The sequence below is a fragment of the Macrobrachium nipponense genome, chromosome 27 (genome assembly GCF_015104395.2).
Source record: "Macrobrachium nipponense isolate FS-2020 chromosome 27, ASM1510439v2, whole genome shotgun sequence".
Lineage (NCBI taxonomy): Eukaryota > Metazoa > Arthropoda > Malacostraca > Decapoda > Palaemonidae > Macrobrachium > Macrobrachium nipponense.
The window spans coordinates 34,222,059-34,248,760 of NC_087216.1; the positions used below are offsets into that span (position 1 = coordinate 34,222,059).

Here is a 26,702-nt window from a genome sequence, read left to right on the forward strand (position 1 = left end):
CGGTCGTCAAGAATAAATCAGGCAATGTCGTCGGTAACTCGGTTACTCCCAGTAACCGATGCTGCCGGCGCCTCCGATGCTGTTGAAGACCATCAAAACGACCGTATTGGGCAGGGCCAATTAGACGTTCCAGACGACTGGCGGAGCTTTCATCAGAAACCGACGGCATTGCCTGATTTATTCTTGACGACCGGTTCCATAGTTCATAAAACAAGTCGCTTTTTTTTTACTCCTTTTATGTTTACTTGGTTGGAGTGCTACATCGTCTCAGATTGAAATGGGGAACCGAACAGATTCCCCAAAGCTGTCCTTATATTTTTAAATTGAGTGTATGTACATTTACATAACTGTGGATTTGTTTTCTCCAATTATTATTATTATATTATTATTATTATTATTATTATTATTATTATTATTATTATTTTATTATTATTATTATTGTTGTTGTTGTTGTTGTTGTTGTTGTTGTTTACTTCCATGCTCTTCTTGTTTTATGATTGACGAAAATACGTTTCATGATAAAAAAAGGCCATTCCGTAAATAAAAAGAAGATAATAGAAACGCTATATATAATAATCGATTCATTTATTTTTAAAATCTTTATATCGTTTGCAAATAGATGTATCAACATGAAGAATTCTCATCTGCATATAATTAGTCAAAGAACGCTTGCGAGAGGACTTACCGTGAACAGGTTCCAAAAATTCGCCAAAGATTTCTTAGAAACATTTCCCCAAAAGTCTAGAAAAGTCTGCAGCGAGAGAGAGAGACAGAATCCGGAACAAATGTCGGCAATTCACACTCCATCTTGGAAACCATCCAGGAAAATTATCCATTAAAATATTCAAGATGATTCCCAAGATATCCTGGAGCAGGTTCGAAAGAGTCTGGAACTGTTGTCAAAATTATTAACGAGAAAATGAATTGCGGAATCAGGACGATATCGGCAATACGCTCCCCATATAGGAGTTATTCCAGAACATAATCCATGAAAATATCCTTGAAAGATTCCCAAATTTCTCTGGAACAGGCACTAAGAATCTGGAACTGTCTGGTAAGAGACTGTAACGAGAAAATGAGTCGCAGAATCCTGAACAAATGTTGGCAATTTCCACACTGTCTAGGAAATGTTCCAAGAAGACTTTCCATGACCAGTGTCCAAGGACTGGCCACAAAGATTTTCCAGAATAGGTATACTCGGAAGTGTGCTGGAAACGTCTGTAAAAAATTATGTGAAGATGAGAATAATTGCAATATGAGTCACAAGCGTTGGCGGTTTGCACCTACCTTGGAGAAAAGAATATAAGATTTCCTCGATAGAAAGAAAATGATTCAAACTGACCCACATAATTATATATACTTATAAGTATGAAACTCGTGTAAAGCCATAGAATCATGAATGGTTAGACAAAGTAAAAAAGTAAATCGAGAAAGAACTTCTGACAGATATTGGTGAGAAAATAAGTTCCTTCGCCCAACAAGGAATGAAAAGCAGGAAGCCGAGGATTACGGTTGTCGTTTTGTTATCCAAAGGATTACTTAGGAGGGTTTTCTTCATCTCATTTTCGGTCTGGACAGTATCTCATGATTAAATATTTTATGAAGGAAAAATAGCAAAAAATAAAACTTATAATACAAGTATTCTACTAACAGTCAAGTTTTATTTCACATGTTACAAGTGCTCAATATGGCCACCCCTTGCGGCACGAACAACAACAATACGATATGAGAATTCTTCCCAAACACGTTGAAGCACATCAGGATCAATTTAATTGATCGCTGTTGTTTATTAAAGATAAAGTCTTTGTTCCGCCATTGCCAACTGACCTGGAAAAGTTAAAACATCGAATAACAACAGCGATCAATTCAATTGATCCTGATGTGCTTCAACGTGTTTGGGAAGAATTCTCATATCGTATTGATGATGTTCGTGCCGCAAGGGGTGGCCATATTGAGCACTTGTAACATGTGAAATAAAACTTGACTGTTAGTAGAATACTTGTTTGTTTCAACTTTTTTCGCTGAATAATATTAATAATAATGAAAAGGTGAAAATATTGAAATGAGGTTGAGGAGAACTTATCTGGAACTAGTTTAGATAAAAATAACAGTGATTTTGCTTAGAGGGTACTACAGTTCCTGGAGGATACGAAAACAGTAATAGGATTAACAGTATTGGGCCACATCGAGTCTTTAGTTATAAAAATTTTGGAAGTTTTGGCAGTTTCCATTGTTTAAATTAAACATCCATGGAAAAGTGATGTCTACTTTTAGCGTCATTTGATTACAGCTATTTCTGTGTTTTTTGGAGATTAGATTTGTACAAAAAATAACTTAGATAAACTGCCTTATTTTGCAGTTTACACGTATTCATTTTCTATCTTTAAAAACTTTTCTAGTTTTCTTAGTTTACTCGGTTTACTCCCGCGGCGAAAAGTATTGAGTATTTTGTCATAGAACTTCGTTCACCATAGGCCAGTTTGGCTCGAGCTTAATTTACACCCAAATGTTACGAGGAAACTGGGAGAAAGGATATACAAATCTTTATGGTCAGACGTGGTTTGTTTACGTTTAGCGCTAGTATATAGTTTGTTGGTGGCGCCCAACTCGATGATCTTAAGATTATTCCGTTTCGTGTTTTATGGGTTACATTCATATTGTTTCGTTTGATTCAAACGTTTGTTTTATAGGAAGGATGAGGTATTTTTTTTGTAGTTTTAGGGATCCCTTATGCAGCATTGGTGTGTAATTTACTTTGTGGTTCTCATTATAAATGAATTGCCTTTTTTAATAACGGAAGCAGGCTGGGCCGTTCACCGAAAGTTGATAAGTTACTAAGATTTAATCCATTGCCGAAGTTATGTTCACACTTTTGCCTTATTCAGAAACCCTTTTCAGGACTAACAATTTCTCAACTACCTTAATAGTAAGCAAAACATCATGGAATTTGCAATTAAGCAAGAAAGATTATACACAATTTTTTCTTGCTCTTATGATTAATAAGTTTTAGACGTCTCTTTCTGCCTTCAGAAAATCAAATATTTCAGGAATAGGAACAATTGAAAAAGAAACCCACAACATTATTGTGTATAACGTGTTTACTTATAAGTATTTACATTTTATTTTATTTTACTCAACACTTGAGTACTTTCAGGCCAGGCTGACAACCTACGAATCTCTTGAAAAAGGACCACAGATAGGGCCTGAAAGTACTCGAGTGTTGAGTAAAATAAAATAAAATGTAAATACTTATAAATAAACACGTTATACACAGTAATTTTGTGGGTTTCTTTTTCAATCTTCAGAAGAAAACTGAAAGAAGTTTTTTAATAGGAACAATGTTTGGAGTCACTGTCTTATAATCAAAATGAACTCCATAGGATCACAAGTTCACCAAGTCCGCTTAATATTCTTGAATTAAATCTCACTTCATAAGGAATTGAGATATGCATACAAGTTTGCGACGACAGTAGATTATAAGCATTAGAGAGGGGCGTCAAATTCATGGCACAAGGAACAAATGTGGCTCTTGGGATGGTTGTAAGTGACCCGCGCGATGACGATTTGATTTATCAGCCCCTAAGATGACACTCATTATGAAGAATAATAAATTGCAATTATTAAGGAGAAAAATGATAAATTATCATGTGTCATGGTGCTAAATGTAATTTGTAATGGTTAGAAATCTCCCCCACTTTTAACGAGACAAGAAATCACTTTCACACAGGTTCTATATATCTGTCATAATACAGCTGAACCATTATGTTGAAAACTAACATGAAATTCTATAGAAAATTTTAACCTCGGATTAATGTGTATATATGGAGCCTTTTGTTATCATTAGTGAAAGCCAGGTAAGTCATCGTGTTAATCGTTGGAAATTAGTCTTCCATATCACGAACTAAAATGGTAATTGCCCATTGAAAGGTTTTGGAAATGGCACAATTAAAAGTTAAAAGGTTTTGAAAATGGCACACCAGTATTAAAAGTTCAGAATGCATACATTTGAAAAGTTAGATATATAAAAATTATATGGAGACCTGAAAAACCTTGAAAAATTTTGCATAAATAAAGTTCTGATTCAGTTTTTAGTAACAATATCTATATTGGAAACATTCTCCCCTTCAAAGATAGCCTTCCCATTCCAGTGCGTGCCGTATTAGTTTGAAAGTGTTATTGGCCATGAGATCTCAAACAAGATAATGTCAGCCTGCAGAAATAAGTAAAATAAAAGGGAGAAATGAATGTAATAAACGGGGGAGACTTGGCAGTAAAACTCAAGCCTTCGATACGAGAACACATCTGCGTTTTCTTGGCAAGGTTGAGTACCGAACTTAGCAGACTCAAGATTCAGTTCTGATCCTTGCTCGGTTTAACAAGAGTCGGAAACTTGCTCGAACATAACAGTCTCGAAATTTCAGATACTTGCTTGAATCTAAGTCTTGAAATTTCAGACACTTGCTTGAATCTAAGTCTTGCAATTTCAGACACTTGCTTGAATCTAAGTCTTGAAATTTCAGACACATGCTTGAATCTAAGTCTTGCAATTTCAGACACTTGCTCGAACCTAACACATTCGAAATTTCAGACACTTGCTCGAACATAACACATTCGAAATTTCAGACACTTGCTCGAACCTAACACATTCGAAGTTTCAGAAACTTGCTCGAACATAACTGACTCGAGGGTTCAGAACTTACTCCAACATAAGTCTAGAAATTTCAGACGCTTGCTTGAACCTAACAGACTCGAAATTTTAGACACTTGCTTGAACCTAACAGACCTGACAATTCAGACGCTTGCTTGAACCCAGCAGACTCAACGTTTCAGACTCTTGGCCAAACGTAGCAGACTAAACGTCGAAAATCTTGAGCCGTTTACGTTCGAGCAAGTTTCTTAGATGCGATCAGTCATATTTAGTCTTATTCATTATGGAATAGATACTTTTCCATTATCTTTACTTTTTACTGTATTTTTCTTTTAGTACCTTTACCCTATTGGTGCTCTAACAGAAAATGGGGGCCACTTCTAGATGTATATTTGAGACTGTTTTCTTTTCATTTTGCGAATAGTTACTTTGAGTGAAAGGAAAAGTCCCAGAAGCTTTAAAATGTAGTATATACAAGCACTTTGTTTATCTCTGTACTTTGATTAAGATTTCACAGACATTAATTTGTCGCCATGGTTCACAGCCAAAGATAAGAACTAGAAACACACTCAAACTCAGGCATACACACATACATATATAACAAGCGAATACTACAAGAAAATGATAGGCAGAAATCCAATGTCTTAGTAAAGACGAAAGCGCTTGGATTTCTACCTATCATTTTCCTGTGGTATTCGCTTATTTAATGAAGTCACGTGCATCTACTGTGATTTTTTAAGCATATACATATATGTGTGCGTGTGTTCGTCTTCGCCCGTGATTATAGTGTGACTCATAATAGAAATTTGGGCCAAATGCGTACGGTAGACATAGACACACATGCATATAAATATAAATGTGTTTGTGTATAATGCAGGTAGTGCTAAATATGTAGATATAAACTTAGAATCCTAAAACTGTAATTAAGTAGATATAAAACTTAAAATGCCGAGACTGTAATTGAGTTCTCTCGGAGCAATAAACGGCTAACCACCCAAACAAGCTCTTTTAATTTGGTTCTTTTTTATATTCCAGCTGCGACGTCTGGCGGCCTCAGGAATGGCCAGAGATTTGGTGAGTAGAAACTGGGGGGGAAAAAAAAAAGCTTGTGGTTTTCTAGCTTTGGCTGATTTCATAATTTACTGTTTGGAAATCTGTGGTAAGGCTGAAAGAAAGAATTCTTATTGGCCTGATTTTGATTTTGTTCTCCAGAATAATTTAGTTTTTAGTATTTTCATTATATTATTTTCAGTTATCAATTTAGTATGGTTATTATAAGCTTACTTTCGCAATGTTTTTTTTATTAAATGTTTTCATTTTTGTAGATATTTTTATAATAGGGTTATTTAAGCCCATTTTAAAGCATTTTCCTGTATATTGCGCGTCGACACTGTATCTCACGTTCATTTTTTACCGTAATTTATTATTATTTATAGATCTGGTATACATTTTAACACGGAATTAATTTTACTATTTTATGTCAAGTTTGGTGAATGAACATGTATTTTCTACGGTTTTAATGTACTCACGGATAAACTTTTCAAGTAATTTTGATACAAATCCTCAGTTTATTTTTTATGTATCTTCCTTTCGAAATTTTGGTTGAGAACAAAGACAAGACTGGAGTGCATTTTCACGATGGCCTTTTTATTGTAAGAATTTTGTCCCAATTTTCCATTTTTCCTAATATAGAAAAAAATGGCTTTTATTATCATAGAAAATAGTATTTTTTTTTCGTGCCCAATACCAGTGTGCAACGTTTCTTGAAATTGCGTGAATTTGTAAAATATCTTTCGCCAAATTTCTAAATGCTATCCTGTACTACAGCGGATTCAGCGATCGTTGACATCTTAATCATGTAATATTTGTGGGTTTGCTTGGTCAATATCCGACCAAAGGGATATATGTTATATGTTTATGTATGTATATATATATATATATATATATATATATATATATATATATATATATATATATACTCATTCATATATATATATATATATATATATGATATATATATATATATATATATATGAATGAGTGTTTACTTATGTGTGAATATATATTACTTACATTTTGTATGTTTATATGTTATATGATGTATATATAACTATATAATATATAAATATAGATATATTAATATATATATATACATATATATATGTGTGTGTGTGTGTATGTATGTATGTAATGTATAAATATATTGCTGCATGCCAGACGCGATCTCGTTGGGTACAAGATTAAGGTTTCAATTGATTGACTAGACCAGTGTTTCTTAAAGTGTGGTCCGCGGACCCCCCAGGGGTCCGTGGAATATTCCAAGAGGGCCGCAGGATAACTTGGCTGTCGGTAAATATGTCTATATATTTATTTCATGTATAACTGAATCACGAAAGTCTGGAACGTGATAAATCCATAAATAAAGGTATAAGCCACGAAGGAAAAATAGACAACGGAGTTTCTGCAAGATCTTTCGACGTTCGGCGTCCTTTACTCAGCAGATAAACTGACTTACATGAGAAATTGACAGTGCAGGAAAGCTGTATAACTGACAGATAGGGACTATAAGGAGATTAGTACCTAGAATCCGGAACACCTGGAGAAAGAGTAACCTTTCCAAACAAGCATAAACATGGGTACAATTTAAAAAACAAAAAGATTAAGTCAATCTGCTCAGACACAAGGACAAGACAATTAAAGGATGATATAGGGTGACACTATTCAGAGCTTTGGTAAACAAAAACTTATTCACAAGACATTCATAATACATATTAAACACACATATACGACAAAGATATCTCTAAGGCAGCTAATTTGTATTTAAGTCTGTTATTATATCTTTTTAGTCATTCTTAAACATGTTTCATTTAGACCCTTCTATTTGTAACATTTTTAAGAATGACCTCAAAGATATAATTACAGACTTAAATACAAATTAGTTGCCTTAGAGATATCTTCATTGTATATGTATGTGTAATATGTATATATTGTGAATAAGTTTTTGTTTACCAAAGTTCTGAATAGCTGTCACCCTATATTATCCTTTAATTGTCTTGTCCTTGTGTCTGAGCAGATTGACTTAATCTTTTTGTTTTTTAAATTGTACCCATGTTTATGCTTGTTTGGAAAGGTTACTCTTTCTACAGGTGTGCCGGATTCTAGGTACTAATCTCTTTATAATCCCTATCTGTCAGTTATACGAGCTTTCCTGTACTGTCAATTCCTCATGTAAGTCAGTTTATCTGCTGAGTAAAGGACGTTGAATGTCGAAAGATCTTGTAGAAACTCCGTTGTTTATTTTTCCTTCGTGGCTTATACCTTTATTTATATATATTTATATATATTGTGCTTATGTTTATGTGTGTATATATATATATATATATCTATATATATATATATATATATATATATATATATACACGCATTAAGCTACAAATGTCCATTAATATATTTTCATATATGTTAACCAAATGGGATTTTTTTTTTAGTTGATTAAAAATTCGTCGGCTCCTGGGCGCGAACCACGGAATTTAAGACATACAGTGAAGCGCTTTAAACCACAAGGCTATCACCGTACGTCCTGAATCTTGGCTCCGTGTGTCGCGCCCAGAACCCGACGAATTTCGTATCAACTAAAAAAATACCCCATCAGTTTAACATATGAAAATATATCAAATCCGAAGTAGAGCGAATTAGATATTAAATGACTTCTGAATCATGGTGATGTGATAAGACTTGTGTGTGTGTGTATGTGTGTTTGTGTATATATTATATATATATGTGTGTGTGTGTGTGTGTGCGTGTGTGTGTGTGTGTTCTTTTTTGCGTGTATATATATATATTTATATATATAAACCTTTGAGAAAATATTTTTAAAAAATGTCGGCTAGTCTCCAGAGGGCACCAGAAGAGTAGGATGAGTTGGCTGTGAACCATAAAAAAGAAGGCTGGATGGGAGTGATGATATATAATGAGTTGGGGAATTTCAAAGGGCTGCTGTGTCATATGGCGTTTTATATCTATCTATCTATCTATCTATATATATATATATATATATAATTAATATAATATATATCATATATTAATATAGTACGTTATAATTATCACACACATATATATATATATATATATGTGTGTGTGTGTGTGTGTATGTTTGTGTCTGTCTGTCTGTGTATGGCTCTCTGTCTGTGTGTGTGTGTGCGTGTGTGAAGTGCACTAGTGTATGTGTTGTCACATTATAAAGTTGCGTAATGAGAAAAGTAATTGCTAAGAAAAGAACATAAAGTGCCCTTATTAAGAAGAGTAATTCCCGTTCTTTCATCAGTTATATAACCAGTTCACAGAGGTAGTGTTATAGGTGCCTCTCCTCCCTCCTCTCCCTCAGTCCCCCTCCTTAACCCCCCTGCCTCCGGTAATCCAGTCTCTCCAGCGTCCATACTCTTGTCTGCTCCCAACTAAATAGACACCAACTTTAATCATTAGGGTCAATTATTGCTTTAATGAGGGGAGGTTAAACTATTTGTGGGGTCCAAAATTGAAATTTAAGAAGTTAGATCACTTCATTATAAATGGAGAGAGAGAGAGAGAGAGAGAGAGAGAGAGAGAGAGAGAGAGAGAGAGAGAGAGAGAGAGACCTTACAGACCTTACATCTGTAAGGTCTGTAAGAAGAGAGAGAGAGAGAGAGAGAGAGGAGTCTCTTAATTTATTCTTGCTATGTTTTTATGATATGTAGATTTATGGTACGTACTAGAGACTTATCGGATGTCTGAAAATGGGATGTGCGGATGCGGATGGGGATATAATTTTTTTTACATTTGCGGATGCGGATGTGGATGCAGATATTAGTCTTTTAAATTTGAGGACGCGGATGCAGATTCTGATATTTGATGTCCCTACCCTTGCAGATGCGGATACTTTGTAAATCTAAATAATTTAGATATATTTAATTGTTAAAGACGATTTTCAGCCAAATAACTCAAAATTAAGTGTTAGCACATAATGTTTGATGTACTAATTGAAAATAAAAACAAAAGTGATACTTATGTAAGTGTGTGTATACTTTCATATGAACGTACAGACAGTAACGGCGATACAAGGACGTTTTAGTTGTCTTGGCTCAATGTTATTTTATGCTCATTGCATGATAAGGGTAACGAAACTCAAAGCCAATCTTCGAATTAGAGAGATGGAGAGCTTCCTAAAAAATGCGATTCCCTTCCTTTATGATTACAACTGCTGTAAATGACATGAAATTACTTAAACAAATATGCTATAAAAAACGAATATGCTTAAAACGAATATGCTATAATAGAGTTACTTATAAAGTATATACTGTATGAAATGTGTAATTGTGCATCATACTTTTGGTATAATAAAACAAAAAAGTCAAATTTAGCATGAACTATTGAACACTGGGCAGGGGGTGATATCCTCATATCCGCATTCTACAACTGTGGATGCAGATGTTGCTCTCAATGCTAATGCGGATGCGGATGTTAAGAAATTGTCAATGCAGATGTAGATTTATTCAATGCAGATGCTGATTTATAAAATAAATGTGGATAATCCGCTGATGCGGATGCGGTTATCCGATACATCATTAGTACATACACACTGTCTCTATATATATTTATATGGGTTCTGTACACACATGTATGTTTGTGTGTAGGCTGAACTGCCTACACTGCGTATCAAGAAATAGAGAGCAGATGTTTTGAAAAATATACGTGTAGCGCACATAAACACGCATATACATACGTATACTCATATATAAGTACAATGCGCCAGCGAATATGTCTGAAGGAATAGAAAATTAAGCGTATATCTAGCTTTCGACATTTAATCTATAACTTTCTTCAGTTTTATGTGAAAACAGAGGTAGGTGATATGAATGCGAAAGGTGGTGTGAACATTTAACGTGCGGAAGATGTAAACACAAAAGGAAGGGCTTTAGTCTACTAACAAAAATCTGCAGTTCATTACCTTTTTTTCCACAAGTAATTTCGTGAGTGAAAGTCCTCTTTATCCGACAAAAGTACATGGGTAATTACACTTGAACATCCCCAGAAGGTAGTCAGAATCGAATATATCACACAGTTTCCAGTCGAGGAAGAAAAAGAATTTTGAAGAACATTTGGAGCCATAGAGGAGCATATGTCGGCAGTGCTCATCCGATTTTCAGTGTTGCACTAAAGTTAGAATTATAAGCACTTAACAAAAAAGTTAGCAGAGTATCTAGGTTTATTACAGTTGAGCTTTTTAAAGATGAACCTCCAGAGGCTTTTGAGATTGAATTTTTAAGTGGATAAGAGATCCGTGTATTCAAGGCTCGGCATTGATGGTGGGATAGCCCTAAGCATTATTAATGAAATGTGGAATAGTGAAAAGAAACCAAGGGAAATGCCAGTCAAAAAGAGAAATGTATCAGTAATCGCATCATCAGAAGAAAAATAAAAACAAAGCAGTTGTAGATAAATAACAGATGGCCGGGGGATAATTAGACTGATTGACCAGAAACTTCAGATTGAATTCACAGCTTTGAGGTGGAGTCATTGAGAAAGAAATTTAGTCAATAAAAATCCCAGGTTATGATGGAATCAGTGCAAAGTTGATTTTCACTGAAATATGGAATGAGAAAACCAAGGCTGATGATTGAGATTGGAAATCATTAGCAGAGGTATGAAGGAAAGGTGACTTCACTGATTGTGGTATCTGCAGAGGAATATTATACGTATGTCGGAAGTAATGAAGACATTCAATATGCTTAAACCGGAGAAAGAAATTGATCAAGACTAATGAGGTGAATTAGTAGGTTTTAGAATGGCAGGAATTGCTCCGGTCAAATATTTGTGTTAAAATATATTAACATCTAGTCGATTTTTGTTTTGATCCCATGAAGGCATTTGAGTATCCACAGACCTGTATTATGAAAAGCTTACTTAAGCTATCCATCAACGAAGTAGATAGAAATTTGATGGTGACAGGGTCCTGTATAATGCGGAATGCTCCAAGGGAACGCTATTCCACCAGTGGGTGAAAATCAAAGAGGCGGGCTAGATAGGAATACAAATAGAAACTTTAACGGATTTAGAATATGGAGATGGTGCAGTATTCATCAGCACAGCACCACAAGATTCACAAACCTTGCCTAATAGAATACATCATATGTCAAAAGAGATGGGATCCAAAATAAATCTACGAAATACATAAGTAACGAGAACAGAGTGTTCACAAAATAAATATGGAGAAAGGATTGTTGAAGAAGAATCTTTCAAATATTTATTCGAATAATGATATCCATTACAAGTGCTCTTGAGTTGGAGTTAGTGAGAGAGAGAGAGAGAGAGAGAGAGAGAGAGAGAGAGAGAGAGAGAGAGAGAGAAGCGCATATCAAACATATTTGGAAATCAGATATACCTAATTTACATGCAAGTAAGATTGTACTAAAGTCTAATACGATCTGTATTAGCTGACGGACATATATCATTCTGTAACAATGGAACTATTGGAAAGATATAGTTTCATTGTCTAACACACCTTAAGAAGACCATTAGGAGTCTGACGGCAGGATAGAGCAAGAAATGATACCGTAGGGGAAATTAAAGAAGTCCCATATGTAGATGAGATTATGATGAAAGGGAGATGATGTGTGGGAAGGTATATAGGTTGGGCATATCCTTTACACACTTTCATAATAGCGTGAGTTGTGGGCTGCTGTGGGAACCCGAGAAGTTGGAAGACCCAATCCTACTTGGATAAGAACTGAGGGAAGGGAAGCTGGAGATGAGTGATTTTCGGAAGATAAAGCACTCGAAGGATATGACTGGTGAAATTTCAGTCCATTTGCGTCATGTGACTTTGGCGACGGTGATGAGGATCATCTCTTTGACTCGGTTACTATATTCATGAGAATCAAGAAGATATAATTTAATAATGTCTTCCACTATGATATACGGAAGGGAAAACTGAGGGGAGAAGGAAAATTCCGGTATTATTTCTGCCCAACAGCTTTTCCCTCCATCATGCCTCTTCTTGGAAGTTTATTAACTAAACAGTTAAAAGTAAAACATATGTCGGACATAGTTGTTTTCTTTTTTCAAGATGATTTTCATAAAATAAAGTAAATGTGGTAGATAGTGTACTGTTTACAGTTTTATAGGATAATATTAAACACATCATTGTCTCGCTCATAATTTGACAACCAGAAAGGGCAACTGTCTGATAAGGATAAATAGGTAATTGTGGAACTACCCAAGTCAGCATATTAGATCATTTCTTCTGGTTTTTCATTGAATGAACATACTGTGTCAAAGGCTCATTTTTCCACTATCGAACGAGAGCAAATTATATTAAATTTATCGAGATGCAGTTGCTGTTTCTGAATAACGTTTTTTAATAGATATTAATTTTATTTAGGTTATATTTAATACGTGTCAAATGTAAGCAAAGTTCCCTGGAGAAGCGTGAAGCAGGACGTAACAACTTGGGGGTAAATTAAGACCTGTATTTCCGTTCTTCCTCCATTCTCCTCATTCGTTTCCATAGTGAAGTTTATCATAACTACACTCATACATACGAGAGTGTTATATATATGATATAATCTAAGTAATATTACTGAAGCAACTTCTTAACACACACTCGTACTCGTAGTCAGAGAGAGAGAGAGAGAGAGAGAGAGAGAGAGAGAGAGAGAGAGAGAGAGAGAGAAGAGGTGTATGTATAAAGAACTAATAAGATTAGTTCTTTATACATACTATCAATAACTCATGCGTTAAATTAGCTACACCGCTGACTAACTGCGTAAGTAAGGTATCGATTTCTGCCTGCCGTTTCATGGAAGTTCGGCACATTTTTTGTCGTCATAAGCAGCGGAATGAAACTTCAGTAAGAGTGATTGTAGTAATGACGTCACATTTTCGTACGTGACGGCTTTTTATCAAGGGTGAAATAGAGCAGTTGATATCACGCGATAGCTGAGCGAGTTAGAGAAAGTTAGGCTCGCCCTCACTCTCTCAAGCATATTATTTTATTACATTTCAATTAAAAGTTCCGAGAGCTTTGGATGAAATAATATTCAAAGTTATATGAATGGAATATAAAAGAAACGGAAAACTTTACGGGTGGAGTTTTGGTTACGAAAAATTTGAAGGCTTGTTATTCTGAGTAAAAAAAAAAAAAAAAAAAAAAAAAAAGATAACGCATAGCAACAGCAGGTTTTGTTCTTTCTCGATTAGGTATGCACAGTATTCCTGCTGAACAGTATGCCTTGTTTATCCAAGTATTATTTTGTGTGAACCACAGATGTCGAACGGGAAACTAACTACGCGCGTCCAAACTTTCTGAACTCCATCTCAACCCCCTCCTATATTACCTTTATTTATAACGCTTTTCGTACACTACTAATGAGATGAAACGATACGTGGTATCATATCAGTGTATATACAGTTTACATATGCTGTATTATGCTGTGGACATCATAGTTCCTTATACTTTTTCAGAATTATGCCGTGCAAAGTGAAGTGCAATTTAGAGAATCAGATACTTGTGAAAATGTTCCCGTACACACACACACACACACACACACACACACACACACACATATATATATATATATATATATATATATATATATATAATATAGAGAGAGAGAGAGAGAGAGAGAGAGAGAGAGAGAGAGAGAGCGCGTGTGTTGGCATGCGCGCGCACGTGCTTGCATCTAACTTAGATGCATCAACTTCTATACACGGGATATTCCTGTGTTCCCTTGTGCTTATTCGTTAGTGTAATTGCTTAGTTGAATTATGGGCTGTTTCCAGATTGCAATTGCTTTAAGTGAAGTGGCTGGCAAATTTAGTTTGTGCTTTTTTTGGCCGTGGATGGTCAATGATTACTATATTCACCTTTATTATTATTATTATTATTATTATTATTATTATTATTATTATTATTATTATTATTATTCAGAAGTTATGGAACAAGCCCACAGGGGACATAGACTCAACCATTTTATTATTTGTAAAACCTTTATTATTATCATTAGGAATGTGATTTTGAGTGTTATTTAATTTTGAAGTTTTTATTATTCCCTCGTCGTCAAAATATAGCGTTTCAATTTTAGCCACGTTAGTCTCTCTCTCTCTCTCTCTCATTCACGCAGACATGAACGCTAGGCACCCATTGTTACTCTGTTATTACCAGTTTCAATGTGTGCCATGATTCAATGGCTATAATCTGTTACATGACCATTGTTTCTTCGCTGGTTCAATGGATTCTGCTTAATGGGCGAGCAGCTGTACAGGAAGTCCGCTGTCTATTGCGTCATCCCCTGTTGCCACATCTCACGCTTAACTTTTTGTTCACGGGCAGATTTAATCATTAATGTGTATAACGTCCGTTTCTTAGATGCTTTCTGGTGTTGTGTATGATGTCAATGCTTTCATCTCTTTTCTGATTTTGATTATGAGTGCATAAGTCATCTCTTATTTTCAAAGCTGGCCGTAAGCAAAATAAAGCACTCTCTCTCTCTCTCTCTCTCTCTCTCTCTCTCTCAATAGTGAGTTCGAAACTTTCCCTCTCGTCTATTGCTTTTAATGCCAACTGCTCAGGCTCTTGTCTTGTGATTTTTGTAAAAACTGTAAAACTCCCCTTTCCATGGATTTAGCCTTGTAATGGAAATGGAAAGATTGTTCTTTCGGTGCACAGATTTTGAATGTGTGTTTATGAGTACAAGATCATTATGAAAATAGGATCAGATAACGAAAAATGAAAAACCAATATAAGTCTGCATGTGAAATTTGTCTCGGTGCAAGTGGCTATTTACTGCTTTAAAGTGTTCAAACTGAACTGAAACGTGAACAAGTTTCTTTCCTTGACAAATTCAGCACGTGAAATTTTGCGAAATTAAAAGCTCAGACTTGTGACGTAACGAGCTGCTATATCAGGCATATATATATATATATATATAAATATATATATTAGATATATATATATATATATATATATATATATATATATATATATATATATATATATATATATATATGATATATATATATATATACACACACACATATATAAGCCATGAAGGACCTGTAAGCAAACAGGTATAATTCACGCTTCATGCACTGAAAATGAAAAACCAAGCTTCATTCAAAACTAATGAACAGGTACTAAAATAAGGATTAATTGCGAAAGCGTGAATTAAGAAAAGCCAAAAATAGTCAAGTGGTTATAAACCTCACTAACCTTCCAGAGGTTCCAAGGTTCAAGATAAAATTTAGTAGAGTGAGAGGAGGCAGTGTATGCTCATTTTTGATAAAAAGAAAGTGCCTTCAAGAAAGAGCAATGGGGTCGGAGCTAGAATGGAGGAGGGCATGGGCCACGTAACTTCATATTGATTACATGAATAAATACATATAGTGTTATATATATATATATATATATATATATATATATATATATATATATATATATATATACATTAAAACAGATGCTGTTTATTATCCGAAGATGCAATGTATTACTATCCTAAAATAATTTTCAATATACTTTGATGATTTATTTACATTATATCCACTTATTTGTCAATTTGTTTTTTTTCTTTACTGATAACAGAACTCTTTTTCTGTATATACTGTTATCTTTTCTTATTTCCTTCAAATGAAAACCATATCCTTTGGAAGCCTAAGTTCAAGTTATTGGTCCCTGTGGGTTTTTTCATGTGAATTGTGTCCATCTGCCGCCCAATAACATACTATAATAATAATATTCAGTGGATCTTTTTTCGTTTGTCCTCCCCGGGTGGGGGCGGGGTAGGAGGGGATCGGGAGGGTGGGGGAGACATGAAACAACCACCCTCCTTCTGCAAACATGTTTGTCCGCCGGGGACTAGGTAGGGGATCGGGAAAGATAAGGGAGACACGACACATCCATCCTCCTCCTGCCAAGCCGTTTGTCCGCCCTAGATAGGTAGGGGGTTAGGAGAGTAGGGGACATGTGACAGGCAGTGCCAGGTCCACTACAGCATAGCACTCACCATCAAGCTCGTAATAATAATAATGAAAATAATTCACTATTACAGCTAAGGGAAGTTATAATTGAAAAGTCCTTGGCCACCAGTGGGATCCGAACTGCTGCTTGGTTTGGCAAACAACAATGAACACTGAGCCACCATTAATGGATCAGTAGTCAAAGGTCATTGTAGGTTGTTTTTTGCCAAAGCAGGCGACAGTCCGAATTTCTCCTGGTGGTGAAGCACTTATCCATTATAATTTTCCCTCCGGTATAAGTTACTGAGATATAGTGAATTGGACATTAAACGACATTTGTGGTTTAATGTGTGTGAATATAAATACAAAAATCCATGGTGCATATATATATATATATATATATATCATATCTTTATATAATCTTATATATAAAGATATATGCCACGAATGGAAAAATAAACGAAGGAGGATCTGCGAGACCTTTCGACGTTAAACGTCCTTTCGTTTAACGTCGAAAGGTCTCGCAGATCCTCCTTCGTTTATTTTTCCTTCGTGGCATATATCTTTATTTATGGATTTATCACGTTCCAAACTTTCGTGATTCAGTTATACTTGTATATATATATATATATATATTATATAATAAAATTTTATATATATGTATTTTACAATGTAATGTATGATTATAATATATATATATATATATATATATATTTTATATATATATATATATATATATTATATATGTAAATATATGTATGTGTGTGTATATATCATATATATATATATATATATATATATATATATATATATATATATATATATATATATGTGTGGTGTGTGTGTGTGTGTGTGTGTGTTATATATATACAAGAATACAAAACAAGCTAAGCTTCCAGTATTTTGTGTGTTTATGGATGGAGTTTGTGAAGGCTTCATAAACGAAGAAGTAACGGAATCGCCAGGATTTACATGTAAATGGATGCCACTGCAATTCCGTGATCTTCAGAGACATAAGTAGATTCCCCTGATCAGAGTAATGATGGCTAATTGCTTAATGACGCATTACCGTTTCATTACTTCGAGAGCTTTGAGTTGCTCCCCCCTGGTTAATATGTTATATATGTTTAATTATGCTTAATGAGATTAATGAGGGATTAATGACGACCCCAGTTCAGTAGATATCGCAAGTCAAGTCTGAAAGTATTATCCCCGATGGCTTTGGACAATGATGGTAAGACCGTTTTGTTTTGTTTGTGAATTCGAATTGGATTTGCGCGAATGAAACTTTTTCTCTTTCTCTCTTTATTTCATTCTTTGTATATATATATATATATATATATATATATATATATATATATACATACACACTATACACACACACACACATATATACACACACACACACACACACACATATATATATATATATATATAGATATATATATATGTGTGTGTGTGTGTATAACCGTATTAACTTTTCATCAACACTACAGGCCTTTTTCCCTTCAGTGATGTTAGCGCCAAAATGATATGGTATTCCAAACTGTTAGAAATTCTTTATCAGTTTCTTTATTGTTAACTCGGCAATCACCGATACCCTAAAGATGAGCCGTGGTACGCACACGCACACACACACACATATATATACATATATATATATATATATATATATATATATATATATATATATATATATATATATATATATATATATATATCCAGCTCACAAGAAGAAAGTAAACTACTATATTTATTTATGAAGAATCCCAAGGAGAAATTTCATTTCTGCCAATTCAAGTCTGTGCATCTTTATCCAAGCACCCGGAAACCGTTCCTATTTCGCCTATTCTGTGATCCGCCTCTTCTCCTGACTTAACATCATCTGCTATAGTTACTTTGCAAAAAGTTATGCAGTTCAGTGTCTCTACCATCCGCATAAATATTCATTAATTTCTATTCACCTTAGTGTTCCTCATAATTACTCTCAAAATTTCTTTTGTAAACACGTTAAAACCTTTTTTGCTAGTTTCTGCAGTTTGTCTTCACTATCCCAAATCAGTATTGTGTCAACCATTCCGAACTCTTCTCTACTCATTATCGCATCCCAATAACAATAAATATTGTCATTCTCTGACTTCTCACATCACTCCATCCATTAAGACGTTAAACAACTGTGGAGAAATAGACTCGTTTTCTCGAACCCACCTTTGCAGCCAACCGGTCACACTCATATAAATCATTCTAACAAATGCAGCACTTTCATCAAAATTTTCATTCGCTTTCGGCAACCTATCTCATATATCATACATTTTCAACGCTTTCCTTCCAAATTGTCTTAATCATTTCTATTCTAAGCTTAATCTTTCTCGTATGTGAACCACATACGTAGAGCTTTTCTTGCTTCATTACATGCACCTGATCTCCACGTTCTCCTTATTACGTAAACCCACTAAATCTTCCCATGGAAGACATTCTGTTGTATGTCTTACTTTTTCCACTGTAATCTTACCATGCACTTTCCCTGGTTTACTAATCCTACTATGGCCACCTTACCCGAGTGTCTAAATTTCAGTCCCATCTACTTCTCCAGTCTTTCTATTCATCAACCTCTTAATTGACCTTACTTCTTCAACATTCGCTTCGACTAGAATTCTGAACATCATCATCGATATTTAGCCATGTCTATGGTCTTTCCTCATTCAGCAGATCTTCAGAACATTCGCTTCATCGACCTACGACTATTACTTCAGACAACGCCCCTTACTTTGCATTTTGTAAACATTCTTTGTAATTTAAGACATCCATATTCTGATTTTGTATTTTGTAAACATTCTTTGTAATTTAAGACATCCATATAATTTAAGACATCCATATTCTGAAATTGAGTCCACCAACTAGCTTTTCCATCTGTATTACAAATATCAATAGATGAACAAACATACTTTTCCTCTTACCTTTTTAGTTTTCCAAAGTCCAGTCAGTATACTGGTTAACAAATGATGTTCTTCCAAAAATCAAGATCCTTTCAAAATATATATCCATAAGACTGTCAATTGCACCAGTTACCAACGATGCCATCTATTTCTCTGTCACCACCCACTGCATTTAAATTTCATCATGTTCTCCAAACACACTTTAACCCAAATTCAGGATCTCCATCAAACATTCTCTTCTCTGTCGGTCTTTTCCATTCTTGGGTTATACACACTCACTTGAACTTGAAATTATGTCGTGAACTTATACACTCACTCATTCACCCGTCTACGCAATCTTTCTGACACTTCCAGCCTTGTCCTTAGCATGCTGTATCTGTTCTGTGTATATGGTATGTGATATATATATATATATATATATATATATATATATATATATATATATATATATATATATATTATATATATATATATATATACAGACACGATCTGTTAACAAGCATTTCCAAACAGAAAAAGTCGCATTGGTACACTCGTGGAGAAACCCCAGTAGAGATTTCATCGCTGATAACTTTAAACAGTTTAATTCAATGAGATTTTTCGGAGCGGTAACCTTTTTCCAAAGAACTAATTGGATTCAAACCACGGGTTTTCCCAACCTTGTACCGTCATATCAAGGGTATGAATGGATCTGCGTAGAGCTTGCAGGTATTTTAGCTTTCCTATAATTCTTTGTTGTACTCGAAGTCGCCATGATTGTTATTTTTACATCATTTCCGGAACTAGGACTTCTTGTTTTGAGAATTATAACAAAACGGATTGATATCCATTTACCTGGATTTTATTGTTGGCAGGTTTCTCCCGCTCTCTCTTCTTTATATTTATATTTATATTTTTATTCCACATTATTTGCTAATAGTGTATATAAACAGAATTGAACTATTGATAAAAAGTTGGTAACATTTTGGGTGTTTCTACTGCACCTTGTGAAACTACTGAAATATAATTTCTGTTTCCGCTCGCTTTGTAAATACACAATTTTTTTTGTTTCAATATGCCATATATTTGCAATTCCAAATATATAGATATCTATATATATATACTATATATATATATATATATATATATATATATATATATTATATATATTGATTTTGAATGATGCTGATTACACTCTATTCCTGTATCCCGGAAAGTTTTCATTACTCACTTTATAAGGTAAATATAAAGTTACATGCAGTATGTAGTTTCGTAATAAGAGTAAATTTACTTTGCATGCAATCATATTCCAGAGGAATGCACTACTGACTTGTGTGCACAGTATTATTTTGGGAATATCCTCTTTGTATGTGTTGATGTGACACGGTGGTAGGTTTAATACTTCATGTTCACAACTATATCCTTTGACATTATTTTAGTCTTGTTTGGTGAAAGATTTCTATAGATTATTTAAGCCTTGGGAACTGTTCTGATATGCTTTGCGAATGCACTTTTACTAGAAAGCAGTAGCATGATAGCTATCGTGTATTTGCACGCACGCCGTCCCTAGGTCATTAAACTTGCCGCACAAGCGACATGTTCAGTTTGAATCCTAGACCGGTTTAGGCTCTTCCCATTAAACAGTGTTATGACCCTGACAACTTAAACATTAAATTATGGTGGATCCTAGCTTGCATAAGGGCACGGATCTTGTCAACCCAGTTCGAAAGTAATTACTATTATATGGAAGAATACTTTCGGTTTCGTCTTTTCTTGGGAAAAGATGCTCTCTTTGTGTCTCTTTCACGCAAACACATGTATATATATAAATGTAATTTTAATATATATATATTATATAAAAAAAAATATATAATATATATATATATATATTATATAATATATATAAATACATACATACAATTATATATACTTATATACATGTGTGTGAGTATAATTGTGTATAGTGTGTAGTTGAGTTCTTTGTGTATGCTGTGTGGTTATGTTCGTGTGTGTAAGAGCACATACTACTTATTTGCAGTGTCGTTCGCTCGCAATTATGATATAGGTTTCATCAGCGTAAGAACACTCTACATCCGTATTTAATCAAGGGCCCTTTCGAGAGGCTCGGAGTAAGTTAATCGCCTAATTAACATCTAAATGATGGCGGTGAAGTGAAGCGCAGGAGCGTCATCGTAATAATTCCTAAGTGAACATCGAACGCGATTAGATACCCGAGTAGATTATCTCTTCCTGGATAATTAATTGCTATAATTATATCCAATATCAGAGCATTAGGAATTAGGGATTATAAGTTTGGTTATATGTTGTTGATGGTAATAATAATAATAATAATAATAATAATAATAAAATAATCATAATATTATTATTATTATTATTATTATTATTATTACTATCATTTAATAATAATAATAATAAAAATAATAATAATATTATTATTTATAGTTATTATTATTATTATTATTATTATTATTATTATTTGGGGAAGAATAAGTATAAGATAAACAAAAAATGACACCATAATGGAGTGAATGGTAATTATATAATTTTTTCTTTGTTGTTACCTCATAGAAAGTATATGGCATCATACGAACAAAGTAATAAAATGCTGAATTAAATTTGTGAATACTGTTGCAGAAGGATTAACAATATGCATATGAATAGATATAAAAAAAATGTGAATGAATACCTCCGCGCACAATCTTGCAAGACCCGAAATGGGGAAGCGGGTGGTTAAAAACGATTTGGAGACGTATGAAGAATCCATGGTGTTTATGTCCCACCTAAGCATCGGTTTGGTGCTTGGCGTGGTTAGTCGACCATGGTTGGTTGTAATACGGGGTCGTAGTAGTATTTGTGGGGGGGGGAGGGGGGGAGAGTGCCGCCGTTTGTCTAGCAACCTTTTCGTAAAGTTACTCGAAGAGCATATATATATGTATGTATATATATATATACCATCATATATAGATATATATATATATAGATATATATATATATATATATATATAGATTATACTTTTTCTCACAGCAACTTTACACACACAATATATATATATATATATATATATATATATATATATTATATATATATATATATATATATAGTACAATAATTTTGCATTCCCCCAAAATAGAAGAAATTCGGTAAATTAAAAAGTCAACAATTTACGAAGACAATGGTGAAGAAACGTCAAAAGACTGCATATATATTCATGCATAGTACTGGGATACTAAAGCGTAGTTGAACAGTAGGCTAAGGCAGAGCTCTTTCAAATACGGAATTAGTGAGCTCCACAATAATAATAATAATAATAATAATAATAATAATAATAATAATAATAATAATTATAATAAGAATAATAATAATAATAATAGTAATAATAATAATAATGGAGGAACAAATCCAGTTTTGTATCCGTACAAAGATATTTAAAATGAAGGCTAAACTGAGAGCTTTCGAGCATCTGTACGATTCCCATTTTCAGGATTCTTACGGAAACTCGAGAGGTCTGTTTAGCTTTATTTTTATATATCTTTTTTACCGATACATAACTGTGGATTTGTTTCCCTGGTTCAAGTCGTCGTCGTCTTCTTTTTTTAAAAACTAATAACACGCAGAGGCCTCCTTTTATTACAAAATCAACATCTGGTCCATACCTTATCTTCTCTTTTTCAAAAAGTCGACTTGAGAGAGAGAGAGAGAGAGAGAGAGAGAGAGAGAGAGAGAGAGAGAGAGAGAGAGAGAGAGAGAGACTAATAAGGACCATTTTCCCCAGGGAGACTATAATGCGTAGCTATTCAGCCTGGGTCTGTATCTCTTTCATGGGAAAAGGTCAACCTGCCAAACTAGACTTCGGGTTATTTTTGTCCTTCCTTTTGCCTCTGTCTGTATGTCTATCTATTCGTCTGTCAGCTTTTGCTCAGATATTTATCAGTAATAAACATCATTTCTTTCTCTGTATTTCTCTGTTCAGACGTAGAAATGTCACACAAGTCTGTCGTATTCGGAGTGAACTGAAATATTGAACATTGAAGTCTCTCTCTCTCTCTCTCTCTCTCTCTCTCTCTCTCTCTCTCTCAAGAATATAGATATCAAACGACACATCAGTCGTATTCGGAATGGACTGTAGGTTCAAGTGTATATGCAAATTTTCTTTGTACTAGTTCTGTTCAAATTCAGTTTTAATCGATTTTGGATATGTTAATAGGATTTTGAAATTCCAGAAATTTTCATATTAGAGTTTCTTGAATTTCTCAATTAGATAGATTCGGTGCGCCGACTATAACAATAACTTGCTGTTAATTGGCCTGCCTGCAGACTATATTTCATTGCCGAATGGACGTCAGTGTTAATAAATTCGTCGTTGTTGTTAATTGTCTTTGCGTTAATTGTATTCCACATTTCCTGACAATGAAATTCCTTTTATTACATATTATTATTATTGTTATTCAAAATGGGTACAAATCATATAAAATAACGAGAAAAACGTTACCGTGCTGGAAAGATTTCCACTGTCTGAAATTTCAGTTTGTGAAAAAAGATATAAATAATTTACAAATATGAGGGTTTACTTGCAGATAAATGCACAACGAAGTTAAAGGGAATTTGTAGTATTTAGAGGTAAATGAAAAACAAGGAAGCGGCCGGAGAGAGTATGAAATGAGAAAATAAAGGGAGTGCTTGCTCTCGATAGCATCTACTTGAAAGTTCATAAAACGCGTATCATCTCAATTGCAAGCTTAATTATGCATCAGGCCTCTTGTCCGGTTTTCCTATAAATTCGAAACGAATCTGTTAGATTTCAATCACGTATGAAAAGCCGTTATCAAATATCCTCCCACATGAAGGAGTGCTGCAAGAGGGCAAAAATATTTTTCATCAAAATTTTATTAGGCTTCACAGGTCTAATTTCTCTGTGTAATTGATTCGCAAAGGTTCGTTGGTTGGTATTGGGTAATGAGAAAAAGTGCCCTTGACCCAAAGGAAATTCGCTCTTACGATTTGCTGCCGAGGTCACTTGGACGTGCAACCTGAAGCCTCTACTAGTCCAGTCCTGACAAAGGCAGATAAAGTGATGGGCAAGAAAAAAAAAAAAGTAAAAATATATCCTTAAAGCGATGCTACTACCTCCACAAGGTCACTGTCATGTGGCTTTTCGACTCAACTTTACTATTAAAGCGGTTTTGAAAATCAAGATGGCCACTCATTCTTCAGATAGATACATTAAATTCCTTTGTAAGAATATTTCCACATGTTACGCTTCATTCTCTTTTAATCCAGCAACACCTTCTAATACGCCATCTCTGTCTCTATCACCATTGCATTCGAATCCCTTAACATACTTTCATATTTTGTAAACCCAGCCAGGCACAGACCGAAGTTCTCCCAGAAACATGATCTCAATCTCATCCTTTTCCATTCCTTTACCAGGCATACACTCACTTTCATAACCTTTTCCTGGAACATTTAACTTTACATTCACTGAACTAACGTTTGCACTCTTTTTACCTGTCCCTCAGGCTTTCCTGACACCACGGGCGCTACTCCTTTGCTCGATGAATCATTGGAGATTGGCGCTCATATTGATGCTAAACAAAGACAGACCGAGAAGGCAAAATGAGGAGAAAGCAATATTGAATCATTAGCTGGAAGGGAGACTGATAGAGGCATGAAAATGAAATCAAAGAGAGCTTGGCAAGGCTTCGCTGTGCAGGGAGAGAGCTCCAAGACAATTTTAAAGTTGTGTTCCGACTTCCAGTTTTTGATTCAACTGAATGAAATCGCTGGATCGAGTGACACCAGACTTCCACTTATTCTATGGAATGCCCCTGAGACGCACGAATATTTTCACGATCGCATTTAATCGAAAATGGTAATTTAAGGAACTACAAGTCTCAGATGATTTGGTAAGCTTGCTTTGTACCTGATTACTGCAGTCTGCGGGATATATAGAGCCGTTGCGTATCCAGTTCACAGAAATCAATCAGTCAATCTTTCAAAAGGTCAGATGACTATACTCGGTTTTTTTCCATCTGTCCACCAGCGTGTGGTGTTTGCGTATGGTAACACTGCGCCAGTGCTTTAGATAGTTACATTCAGCTTACATTCAACAATAATAATAACCCTATTTCGAATATTAACGGTGTAATTCGCATACAGTAAATTATTAAAACACTTTTCAGTTGCAGATGTACGCCCAGATATCCTTTTATTTACCTTACACATAACGTAACTATCTAAAGCCCGGGATGCAGTGTTACCATACGCAAACACCACAGGCGGGTGGACAGATGGAAAAAAAAACAGGGAAAAAAAGCAGAGTATAGTGATCTTCCGTCAGGTCTCGTCTGTTTTCAGTCCCACTTTTATTCCTCTAGACCTACTGTTGATAACGGCGTGATTCGCCCGGTAGGAAAATAGTCATTTGTGAAGTTGCTAGTTTTGTCTGGCAATTAGTTCATGGAACCAACTCCATTTTCTCGCCGAAATGGAAATAGCGTTCGATTTCTGTTCGTCAGGTATTTATCTATTATCGGTTTTTGCCCGGGCCATGTGCTCGGGCACCTGCCCATGAAATTGTAGCTGATATATTATTCAGATCGTTTGATTTTTATGTTTGCCGTTATTGGAGTCACAATTGTTTATATTCATTCCAACGATGCTGTGTTTCTTAAAAATAGATTTTGTTCATTATTATTATTATTTTTTTTTTTTAGTTTCCATTGAGTTAATATCCTTTTTTTTTCTTAGTATTTATGCACGCCGAAATCACTCCAATTTTCCATTACGTCTTTATATTCCTATTACCTTCCACAAAATTGTTATTTGGGATGTCAGAATGCAGTTACTTGACATCATCATTATTATTAATAGGAAAAACAAGTTCAAATTGTTGTGCTGTAAATTAATGTTAGTATTTCACCCATTTGGCACCACAGAATGTTAGGTCACTGAGTTGGAAGCAGTTTTTTTTTTAATCATCCTTCATATTCAGACAGTGGTGGAACTTATTTTTAGGTAGGTTTTATCTATTCATATGCTTTCACTATTTTAGATAGGTTTTATCTATTCTTGATACTTTCACTTAGTGTTAGAAACTGTTTTATCCACTCTTTATGGTGTCACTGAACGA

The 26,702-nt window shown here is 34.5% G+C and overlaps 1 pseudogene; it reads left to right on the forward strand.

The window, feature by feature from the left end:
* LOC135201014 (zwei Ig domain protein zig-8-like) overlaps nucleotides 1-26,702 on the forward strand; it is a 1,050,703-nt pseudogene that overhangs the window by 335,347 nt on the left and 688,654 nt on the right.